Source organism: Neophocaena asiaeorientalis, unplaced genomic scaffold, assembly GCF_003031525.2.
Source record: "Neophocaena asiaeorientalis asiaeorientalis breed wild unplaced genomic scaffold, Neophocaena_asiaeorientalis_V1.1 scaffold496, whole genome shotgun sequence".
In the NCBI taxonomy this organism is placed as follows: Eukaryota; Metazoa; Chordata; class Mammalia; order Artiodactyla; family Phocoenidae; genus Neophocaena; species Neophocaena asiaeorientalis.
In genome coordinates, this window is record NW_020174375.1 from 1,250,761 (window position 1) to 1,262,611 (window position 11,851).

General features: G+C 38.1%; 1 protein-coding gene across 1 annotated transcript in view; it reads left to right on the forward strand.

The window, feature by feature from the left end:
- ANGPT1 (angiopoietin 1) overlaps positions 1 to 10,706 on the forward strand; it is a 269,150-nt gene extending 258,444 nt beyond the window's left edge. The window contains exon 10 of the mRNA XM_024756325.1: positions 6,387 to 10,706. The gene's annotated coding sequence lies outside the window, so the exon portion shown is untranslated. The remainder of the gene's footprint in view (positions 1 to 6,386) is intronic.
- The last annotated feature ends 1,145 nt before the right edge of the window (positions 10,707 to 11,851 follow it).

The window sequence follows — 11,851 nt, forward strand, 5'->3', positions numbered from 1 at the left end:
TGGGGGGGGGGTTGGGGGGTTGTTTTGGTGGAGGGGGGTTGCTCTTGGGTTTTTCTTTGTTCATTTGTTTTGGTTTTGGCTTTGGTTTTGTTTCTTCTGACCAGGAAAGCATGCTTAGCTCCCACACAGGGTGACCTAGAAGTGCTGGATGGTTAATGTCTCAATAAACAGTTTACAGCAGATGACAGACTTCTGTAGATGAACACCTCAGCTTCTTTTCCCCTTGACTGAGGTAACTCTGGGATGTATTCTACACTGTATCCCAGATTCCCCAGTAGAAATAAGCTCCAGTTGCTCACATTGGCAACTAGCTTGGTAGCACACTATTGGTTGTCTTATTTTCTTACATGTCTTATCTCCAATCCTTTACCAGTGTTCCTGGAATCCCCTCTCAAATGAACTACTTGCCCATAACTCCTTTCCTCCTGCTCTACTTCTTGCAGAACCCAAATCAAGAGAAGTCTGTATGTATCAGGTGCATTGTTAATTATTGAGAAACAGAGAGGTGCCTTCAATAAGATAGTTGAATGAGATCAGTCACGGAGGAGCCTCTATGAGGACAGATGGAGCTGGTGGTCTCTCAAAGCGGTCATCTAAATACCAGTAGTGAATTGTATTTTATTTCTGTTACCTTTATGCTTCCCTTTATAATGTTTTGTTAAATGTGCCAGGCTAGCATCAAATATACCATGGATAATTGAGAGAAGGATTTGTGCCCACTCTGTGATAGAGTAGAAGAATTAAAAATAATTATCCCTGAGGCAATTTTGGGGGTGGCCCTGGGGACTGGGAAGTTCTCCAAGGGGAAGTAAACCCAGAGTGATATGAATTAGAGCAGCTAAGTCATATTGCCCTTCCTCGTGGGAAGTTGCTTCTACCACTGTAAACCTGGACTATTTCAGATTAAGGGAATCATCAGATTTCTTTAGGGTGGCCCCCAAATTAAATGCATCTTATACATTCACACAGAACGAAGTCAATGACCTACTTCTCTATTCTATACTATTCTTCACCTCTTCTCTATCAACATTCCTCTCACTGCCCCATCTCCATTGCCCTGCTACCTTTCTACTGCTCCAACCTCATTCCTCCCTGATTATATAGACTCAGAACATTTTTAGTCCTATAAATCATATAACTCAGTCTTTCATGATTTTAAAAGTGATTAAATGCAAACCCAAGCTCGTTTTCCATATTACTATTTCAGTGGGAAACATGTATTTGGCTTAAAACATTTCAGTATGTTTCATCGTTTGGCAACATGAAAACCTTATTTGTTTTCTCCAAGAAACATTTTATCAAAATATTGATCTCAAGCTGTCACATCCTTTTGTATTATTTTTCTGAGCTTTCTGCTCAGTGTCTCACAAGGTCAAAATCAAGGCTTCAGCAAGCTGTACCCTCACCTGGAGCCCAGGATACGTCTAAGCTCGCTGTTGGCAGAATGATGTTCTTGAGGTTGTAGAACTGAAGTCTCTTTTTCTTACTGGATGTGAGCTGGTGGCCATACTTGGCCACTCTCAGGACAGATTATCTGTATGTGCTTGACCTAATCACATGAGCCCTGTAAATCTGGGTCTAGAGGTCAGAGACAGGAGTGAAATCCATCACATTCACAGTCCTGGGGATTATACTGGGCAAGTAAAACATAGGGTAAAGAATCTTAGAGGCCAGCAACGAATTTTGCCTATCAAACGGTATAATACTACTCTGCTTATCAGGAAATAGATCTAGTGTTTTGGAAATGGTGCATATTCAACAAAACATTGTCATATATATAGTTAATGTCTCAAGAAAGAATCTTCAACAGAGGACAGATATCTGTAGATAAATATCTCAGGTGAATATATTTCAGAAGATCTAGGCCAACAACCTAGCCCTCATATTTACCATGGAAAATTCTCTTACCTTCTCTGAAATTGTTTCCTCAGCTATTAAACATGGATAATAATAATCTTTACTTGCTTTTTTTTCCTTTGCAGTATCATTGTCAGAATCAATGTGATAATTTAAGTATGTATTATAAGTCTCAATTCACAAGGCCAGACAAGCAAGAAATATCAGAATACTTTATATTGTGGTAATGTAATTATATAATACATTATATGTTTTAATCAGCTTAATTTTATCTTTAAATCCCCATCAAATCAGCAAGGAAATCACTTCACTCACTTTGGGGGCTCCCGTACCCCAGCATAGTGTGGAGGTCCTAGAGTCTTATGCAGAGTCAAGGTCATGGAGATCACATCTCCAGTCATACTGCACATTAGTGACCCCATTGTTCCTATGGCAACCTTCTTCATCGACCCTGGGATGCTAAAGTGCTGGGAGCTGGACCAGCAATATACTGCAGCCAGACTGTTGTAAATCACATCCCTCAAACACAAAATTCTCCCCCACCCAAGTCCTGCATCTTTTTTTTTTTTTTTTTTTTTTTTTTGCGTTACGCGGGCCTCTCACTGTTGTGGCCTCTCCCGTTGTGGAGCACAGGCTCTGGACGCGCAGGCTCAGCAGCCATGGCTCACGGGCCCAGCCGCTCTGCGGCATGTGGGATCTTCCCAGACCGGGGCACGAACCCGCGTCCTCTGCATCGGCAGGCGGACTCTCAAGCACTATGCCACCAGGGAAGCCCTATTTGTAAGATTTTTAACAAGTGAAGAAAATGTTTCCAATATTTCTTAAATGTGCAGAGATTAATGTTTCAGAGTAAACACATGCAAAACACTTTCAGAAACAAAATCATTTAACCTGGAAAAACTTCTTAACATTCTTTTTCAAAATGATTTTTCCATAACAAGTATTTGTTTGAATATCAATTTTGTTTAGAATAAATACGTGATTTTAAAAAAATCCATTAGTTGTCGTACTAGTGATATCCATTTATCATCAACAAATTTGGAATACTCTTCTATGTAAAAGAATTAAAAACTGGGCAGAGGGCTTCCCTGGTGGCGCAGTGGTTGAGAGTCTGCCTGCCGATGTTGGGGACACGGGTACAAACATTTTTCCAAAGAAGACATGCAGATGGCCAACAGACACATGGAAAGATGCTCAACATCCCTAATCATCAGAGAAATGCAAATAAAAACCACAATGAGATATCACCTCACACCTGTCAGAATGGCCATCATCAAAAAGACCACAAATAATAAATGTTGGTGAGGATATGGAGAAAAGGGAACCCTAGTTCACTGTTGGTGGGAATGTAAATTGGTGCAGCCAGTATGGAAAACAGTATGGAGATTCCTGAAGACATTAAAAATAGACCTACCACATGATCCAACAACTCCACTCCTGGGCATATACCTGAAGAAAATGAAAACACATTCAAAAAGATATATGCAGCCCATGTTCATAGCAGCATTAATTTACAATAGCCAAGATATAGAAGCAACTTAAGTGTCATCAATAGTCAAATGGGTAAAGAAGATGTGGCATACATATATTTACATGTATATTATATATATAAAATGGAAAATTGTATACATTTTATATATATAATGGAATATTATCAGCCATAAAAAAGAATGAAATTTTGCCATTTGCAACAACCTGGATGGACCTGAAGCATATTATGCCTAGAGAAAGACAAATACAGTATGTTGTCACTTATATGTGGAATCTAAAAAATGAAACAAGGAATGAATATAATAAAACAGAAACTGACTCACAAATGTAAAGAACAAACTAGTGGTTACCAATGGGGTGAGGGAACAGGGGAGGGCCAAGATAGGGTAGGGGATAAAGAGGTACAAACTACTATGTAGAAAATAAATTAGCTACAAAGATATATTATATAGCACAGGGAATATAGCCAATATTTTATAACTTTAAGTATAATCTATCCAAATATCCGATCACTATGCTGTACACTTAATGTAATATTGTAAATCAACTACACTTCAGTAAAAAAAGAAGTGTGTAGATTAGCTTTAAGTCCAACACTTAGAAGTTTCTTTAAAGTATTTTGTGTTTCCAGCTGTAACATATTTATACAGAAGATTTTTATGACTACTCCGTATCTCAATAGCCAGAAAGAGAAAAGCAACTATCATATATTAACGCATATATGTGGAATCCAGAAAAATGGTACAGATGAACCTATGTGTAGGGCAGGAATAGAGACATAGATGTAGAGAACGGACATGTGGACACAGTGGGGGAAGGGGAGGGTGGGACGGATTGGGAGATTAGGTTAGACATAAATACACTACCATGTGTAAAATAGATAGCTAGTGTGAACGTGCAGTATAGCACAGGGAGCTCAGCTCTGTGCTCTGTGACGGCCCGGTTGGGTGGGATGCAGGGGGTGGGAGGGAGGTCCAAGAGGGAGGGGATATAGGTATACATATAGCTGATTCACTTCACTGTACAGCAGAAACTAACACAATATTGTAAAGGAATTATATTCCAAAAAAAACCACGGCATCTAGAAATAGTAGACTCTTTAAAATACTTCTTTTTTGTTTGTTTTTATTGGAGTAAGATTGCTTTACAATGTTGTGTTAGTTTCTGCTGTACAATGAAGTGAATCAGCTATATGTATACCTATATCCCCTCCCTCTTGGACCTCCCTCCCACCCATCTAGGTCGTCACAGAGCACCGAGCTGAGCCTCCTGTGCTTTATAGCATGTTCCCACTAGCTATCTGTTTTAAGCATGGTAGTGTACATATGTCAATCCTAATCTCCCAGTTCATTCGCACCCTCCCCTTCCCCTTGTTTTTATACAGAGTATATTCTTTAAGAGTTATGCAATCTAAGCATTTCTGGATTTATGCACCCTTTTGTCTAAATAGCTTGCCTATGAAGAAATCAGGAAATGATGTTCTCTCCTCAACATTTCCCTGGAATCCCTTTGAAAAATTCCAGTGTAAAACAGCTGCTTAATCAGTGGTTACAATTCACGGTTATTTCCGCAAAACGTTTTTACTAAGGAAATAATTTTCTGCTAAGAATGCGCCATCTCTGCTACATCTTTCCTTTGGTGGTTTATTAAAAAAAAATAGTTCTTTGTGTATTTCATATTGTAGTCTGGTTGTGTGTCTTAGTATTTCATATGTTAGACAAAGGTAGAGATATTTATTTTTATATGTTCTGACGACTTTCCTCAAAATTCCTCATACTAAATGTGAGAGAGTCAAGGCACCAGGGGCCATCTGGATGACAAGTCTTAATTTCTTTGATTGGACATCTTTAGAATTTATATTTTACTGATTAATTTTTTATTACTAAAAAAATTAAAATTTTATACATAGAAACAGAAACAAATGTTTTAGTGTTTCTCCCTGTGATCAAAGTCCTGTTCTACAGACCCTCTGGTGTAGCAACCCCACTTTGAAACCACTCCTCTCTCTTATAAACTCCTCCTAGGCAGGGACAAAAGTTTTAGTCATTTTGTAAACCTACATCCAAGTTCAGTGTTTGGCACAAGCTAAATAACTGTTTATGGAACTAAAAAAACCTGAAATATTAGATACTGATTAAGTTATATATACTCTTACTCTTTCAGAAGAGAAAATTTTGCCTGGTTTACTCAATTTATTTTCCAAGGTTCATTTCACTCACCTTTTAATGACACTGATTATAGATGTAGCAGTGTTTAACAGTAACACAAATTTCATTACGGTGACCTGTATTTTATTAAAGTTCTTAAGAAGAAGCACTCCCCAAATATCTGAAATCTGATTTAGAATGCTACAAATATCTGCTTTATTTAAAAGGGAGACTCTAAGCATTAAAAAAAATTATTGTACTATTTTCAGTGCCTTTTCCTATATTTAAGGAAGAAGAGTCAAACCACAAAACCATTATTGATATGTGTGCTCTCTTAGATATTTAATGACTACCACCAAAACAAATAATATTTCTTTGCTTCCACTTAATAATATTATTAGGTTTAGTCTCTGAAAACATATCTGAAATGTAAGACTTCTCCATTATTAACCACTGTTTATTGGCCTTAAATAATAGACTTGGAGCTATTTAAAAAAAAAAAAAAAGGATAATTTCTACCTTAAGGGTTTAGGCTGTGCGACTTAGACCAGGAGCTGAATGGAATTGATTCAAGGTAGAGATCCAATTTTAGCTTCATTTTTAGTTCACAGTCGCAATTATAAGGAGACAATAACCCCTAGGTTATGACACTTGAAATTCCGGATTCCAACCAGTCCGTATTTACGGAGCACCCATTGTGTGGAAAATGCTGTAGTGGCACCACGGATAGCAAAGAAACAAAGTAAGCATTTTATTACAAGGAATGAACAATTCAGTTGGGGCATCACTGTGTCACACCCTCAATATTATGCTAGTCACTCTGATAGGTAATTGAATGGAATATTAATACCTGAACTAACTCAAGTATTTTTATTTTTCTATGATATTAAGGTCTCATCCCTGATTCTGTCACACCCTAAATGCTGACTGCAACATATTGATAATCCTGACAAAGGTTGTTCATCATTTCCATCCCAGGTCTTTGGAATGCTAAGGCAATTTCCCAGCTTCTATTTGCTTGAAAGTTCTTAGTTCCCTTCCATAAAACGGTGAGTGGGAATCAGGGCCTGGTTCCCAGAAAGCAAACTGAAACTCTCAAATAAGGAAGGAGAAAGGAAAGCTGTTCCAACATTTTTAGGAGGGTGCCTCAAAAAAAAAAAGCAATAACCAATGGTAAGTGAAAGGGCCATCCCCAGCTAGAGATTAATATGCATCATTGAGCAGAATATATTACTAGCAAGCATGCCAGGAGTAACTGAAGATCAGGTCTAGAAAGACAAGATTGTCAGGAAACCAGCACCAATTAAATGTACATCCCAAAATGGAATCAATTACACTAGTGTTGCAAGAAGGCTGAGTATATATCTGGGTAGATGTGTGGAAGCCTATTTGAGGGAATTTTGATCTGTGGCTTGGGGGAAGGAGGTATCATATTAACATTTTGGTGGAGCTGGGACAAACAGCAGACTACCCAAATTTATTTTTGGAACTCTCACCATAAAGAAGGCAGAATAACTACAAAGGCCAGTCCAGGGTGGGGTACGGGAGGCGTGGCTGGGAGATCCCAGTAATAAGATGGAAAAATAGTTTTAGGAAGTCGTCATGGAAGATAAACAATGAATAACTGGGGACGGTGTTTCCCCTGAAAGCAGAGGACATTCTCATGTCCAAAACCCAGAGAGGAAGTAGTGACTTAGGAAACAAACATTCATTTGATAAGAGACAAAGCTTTCTCTTTGTCCTTGGCCTTAATTTGGAAACATGGAGACATTAGCCCACTAACTGGCAGAGTGGAAAGGGAGTTAGAAGTCACCTCCTGCAACATTTATTTGTTTTTTTGTTTGTTTATTAATGAATACAATGAATAGACATTATGTACATACAGCCCTAGACTGGGAACAGTAACATATTCTTTACATCACTAAGGTTATATTTTTCTGGGGGAGACTTCATTGACACATAAATAATGTGACTATATCTGAGATATAGTCTCAGATAATGACGGAGGCTATTAAGAAAATAAAGTAAGGTAGGATGTGAGCATGAAGGAGCAGAGGATAAGGGGGCGGGGCCATTTCAGGGAAAGTAGTCAGACAATAAGGAGAAGAGGACTTTAAGGGGACTTTAATGTGAAGAAGTGAACTAGGCAGAGCCTCTGGGGACAATGTTCTAGATGAGGAAACAGCAAATGAAAGGCCCCAGAGGCAGGCATGTGCTTGGTGTCCTTGGGAGAGAAGAGGTCAGCGTGGAGGGAGTCGGGGCTAGGAGTGGCCAAGGTGGCTGCAGAAGTCTGCAGCAACTGTGTCCTGCAGGTCTTTACAGTGTAGTTTAAGGAACTGGTTTTTTTTCCAGGCGCTGTGGGAAGCAGCGGAGGGTTTTGAGCAGCAAGCAATGTGATCTGATTTAATTCTTAAAGGTTATCTCAATTTATTTTTTTGCTTTGTAATGAGAGCTACAGCTGGATCTCTAATACCCTACATCCCTTTCTTATCACTGATATCACTGCAGCACAGAGCATATGCCAAATATTATCCTAAATATTATTCCAGAAATACATTCTTTCTCAGATTCTTTACTGAGGAAAATTTTAGGGAGATAATGAATAAAAACAATCCTTAAAGATGAATTCCATGAAGAAAAACTTTCAAGGTATAAAATGTTCCCAAAAATAGTAAATTTCTTCTGATGGTAGAAGATCTAGTAACAATGGAGTATACTTTTCTTTTGAAAAAAAAATTGGTGCCAAAAATTCTTAAAAGATGATCAGAATCAAAATAACCCACTGGACCAGAATTCTGGCAAGAGATGGATGTTTCCTGACTCAGAATCTGTTCCTCAGTGTTCTCTCAGTCACTGTTGCCTTCTTTTTGGCACATTTCCTATTGCACATTTCCTATTGCACTTTTGCTATTGTACATTCCCTATTGCACATTTCCTATTGTGAATTTCCTATTGCACATTTCCTATTGTGAATTTCCTATTGCACTTTTCCTGTTGCGGCCAAGGACACTGCTTATTTGCCCCCAGGTCAGACACGATTATTTGTTTAAAAGGTCCCATTCTACATACTTCTTTCCTTTTCATTCAGGTCAGTCATTTGGCCATGTCTCTATTTGTCCAAACACCTAGTCAATTCTCACTACCAATAAATATAATCTTTTGATCATTTCTGTGCCTATACTAAGAACTATATTCAGGATAGATAGCAAGCTCTGGAAGATAACTTTTTTCGCATACAGAGAATGGGTTGAACCCCTCCCACTTAAAGCTGTGTGACGCTGAGCAAATTACCTAACCTGTCTGAACCTCAGTTTCCACATGGGACTAATTCCTACATCATAAGACTACGATTCGGGTTAAGCGGAAAAAATGTACAAACTTATTTTACATTCCAGCACCCTATACATGGTAGGTATACTAAATGGTAGCTTTTATTATTTAAATGGTTAAAATAACAATTACCAGTGCAGCCTCATATTTTGATTAAAAGAAAGAACACAGTGCATCTGTAACCATTTCTGGTCCCTGAACCACCTAAATAAATTCAGAAACCCACATGCAAGGGCTTATGAGAAAGGTCAAGAACTTATATGAACATGTGGATATTTTTTAACCAAAATTTACATAAATTCACCACAAAATAGCTCAGCTTCCAAATATGTATTTTAAGAATTAAACAAAGAACATGAATAATAAAATAATATGATTCAACGTTTATGAAAGAGAACAATCTCTCAAGATGACTTCTCTGTGATGGTTAGTTTTACTTACATTCCTCTGTGGGCACATTTAAGTAAAATCTTACAAAACTCAAGAAATTATTTTTCCAAGGTTGGCACCTAGATTATTTTAAAATGACATTTCTTCTTTTTTGAAAGGGATCACTTATTTTTTTCCAAAGGAGTAAAACAGTTCCTTGGCCTTTACCTCTGAACTCTTGCCTTCCCAAAAGACATCTCCAGCAATCTGCAAACCCCTCCATATGGAATGATTTAATTTGACAAAGGACAAAAATACCAATTAACTTTATTTTAATTGACTTAACTGTGTGATGTCTGGAAAAGTTGATGACGCAAAAGAAAATCTGACAAGAATGTTTTCAGATCAGAGGAAAATTGCAAAACTTTTGGCTGTGCACAAAATAGGCAAACTTTGGCAACATCCTGTAATAAACACCAGGAGAAAATTGTTAAGTATGCAACAATTTATTCAGGACAATTTTTAAAAGGTTTCCATTAGATAAAATGGCCTTTTCATCTTTTCATTTAATCTTGAGTGCCTGTCTGTGTTTAGTATTCTTCACAATGAGCTACTAATTAGAACCAGACCTAGTACAAGCATCTCTGAAATTCTCCCCCATAACTGTTGACCTGTAACACCCTTGTGATTTCTACTGTGGGCCACGATTAGCCAAGCACTTGCCTTTGTAAAAACCCTTTCTATATCAGAAGATTAGGGCGGAATTGCAAACTTGACTTTTTCCTTAGCATAGAGTCTCCAAACCAGTCAGTCTCGCATCTGTCTAACATGTGGAAGTTGAGAATACTGAAAAGAGCTATTTGGTATAATGGTTCTGAGCTGGACTCCAGCACTGATCTAGATTTCCATTTTAATGACAAATTTTCCACTTATTATCTAGGTGACCTTGAGCCTGACAGTTTACCTTTTCAAACCTCGGTTTCTCACCTGCAAAATGGAATTAACAACATTAATTCCTCTAATTTAGATTTATACCAAGGATAAACAATAAATCATGTAAAATGTTTAAGCGCAGTGAGCATAGTTACATTAAGCTTTACAGCCTTATCAGTTTAGAAGAAACAAAAGATGTTTTTGTTTACATACATTGGGTCAGATATATAACCAGATCAAAGTTTTTTTGTTACCTTACGGGGTAGTTTAGCTGGGAAAAAAAAATCAATCCCTTCTTGTAAACATTGGTTAGTTTTAACTTACGGAATATATGTGAATTTAGTTTCAGCACTCAAATCAGTCAAAATTGCTGGACCAGTTTTTGTCTGTAAACATTACTTCAGGTAGACTTGATTCTAAAATCACAAAATTTTGTCGTTTATTTGTGAAGCCTAATTCAACCACAGTCAGGGAACCGGGAATTACCAACTATAAGAAAAATAATACATTAATTTTTGTTTAGGCTCCTCTTATTATATTTATTTATTCAGACTGGTTTACCCACTTAAAAAATGGTGAAATGGGGCTTCCCTGGTGGCGCAGTGGTTGAGAGTCCGCCTGCCGATGCAGGGGACACGGGTTCGTGCCCCGGTCCGGGAAGATCCCACATGCTGCGGAGCGGCTGGGCCCGTGAGCCATGGCCGCTGGGCCTGCGCGTCCGGAGCCTGTGCTCCGCAGCGGGAGAGGCCACAACAGTGAGAGGCCCACGTACCACACACAAAAAAAAAAGGTGAAATGATTTGTAAAGAGTTCCCATGTCTTAAGAAATTTATATATATTGAAAGGCATGAAGAAAATAAAACCACACCCCTAAAAAGAGGGAAACTCTGGGTTCCTAGGTACAGGTGACCTAAAATGATACACTCACTGTTCTCTAAAAGTCAATCAGGGAATTCCAAAGTACAGTATCTTCACACCAGACTTTCCAAAATAGTTGAATCCAATTAAGATGAGTGAAATAATTCATCTTCATGGAATGTAAAGGGGGAGCAGAAGTGATCTCAAAGGAAAAGCTTAGATGAAGTTTCTGGATGCTTTTCCAGGGACCTTCCTTCAGCAGTATCCACAAGACTTGGAGAGCTTTGGAAAAGATACTTCAGAGCTGAAAATGTGCAGTACTAAAGAAGCAATTTTTACCTTTTTGACTCCTTGGTACCTCACAGAAATGTAGCATCACTCAAGGGAAAATCAAACTTAATCACTACAGAAAACTCTTATTTCCTTGCAAGCAGTTTCATTTCTCTCTCTTCAGATGTTGCAAAATTCAGTTTAGATTTTGTATGTAATTAATCTGAACTCTTAACTTGATACCTTGAAGTATGACATGGAAGCAAAGTTTCAAACCGAAGACTTTATCTGGCTTTATAGCAACAATTCTTCTCAATGATGGTCTGCTTTCTGAGACTTATATCTTGAAGTTTATGAATGTCAAGACAAACATGTAAGTCACGAATGCTTTTGTAGCTTGACATAATAAAAGGAGATGCTCAAAAGTTTTGGAAAATGATTAAGGTATGAATTTTACAATTCTGTGATCCCAAGTAATTTTTTTTTGTTTTTTTTTTTTTGCGGTACGCGGACCTCTCACTGCTGTGGCCTCTCCCATTGTGGAGCACAGGCTCCGGACGCGCAGGCTCCGCGGCCATGGCTCACGGGCCCAGCCG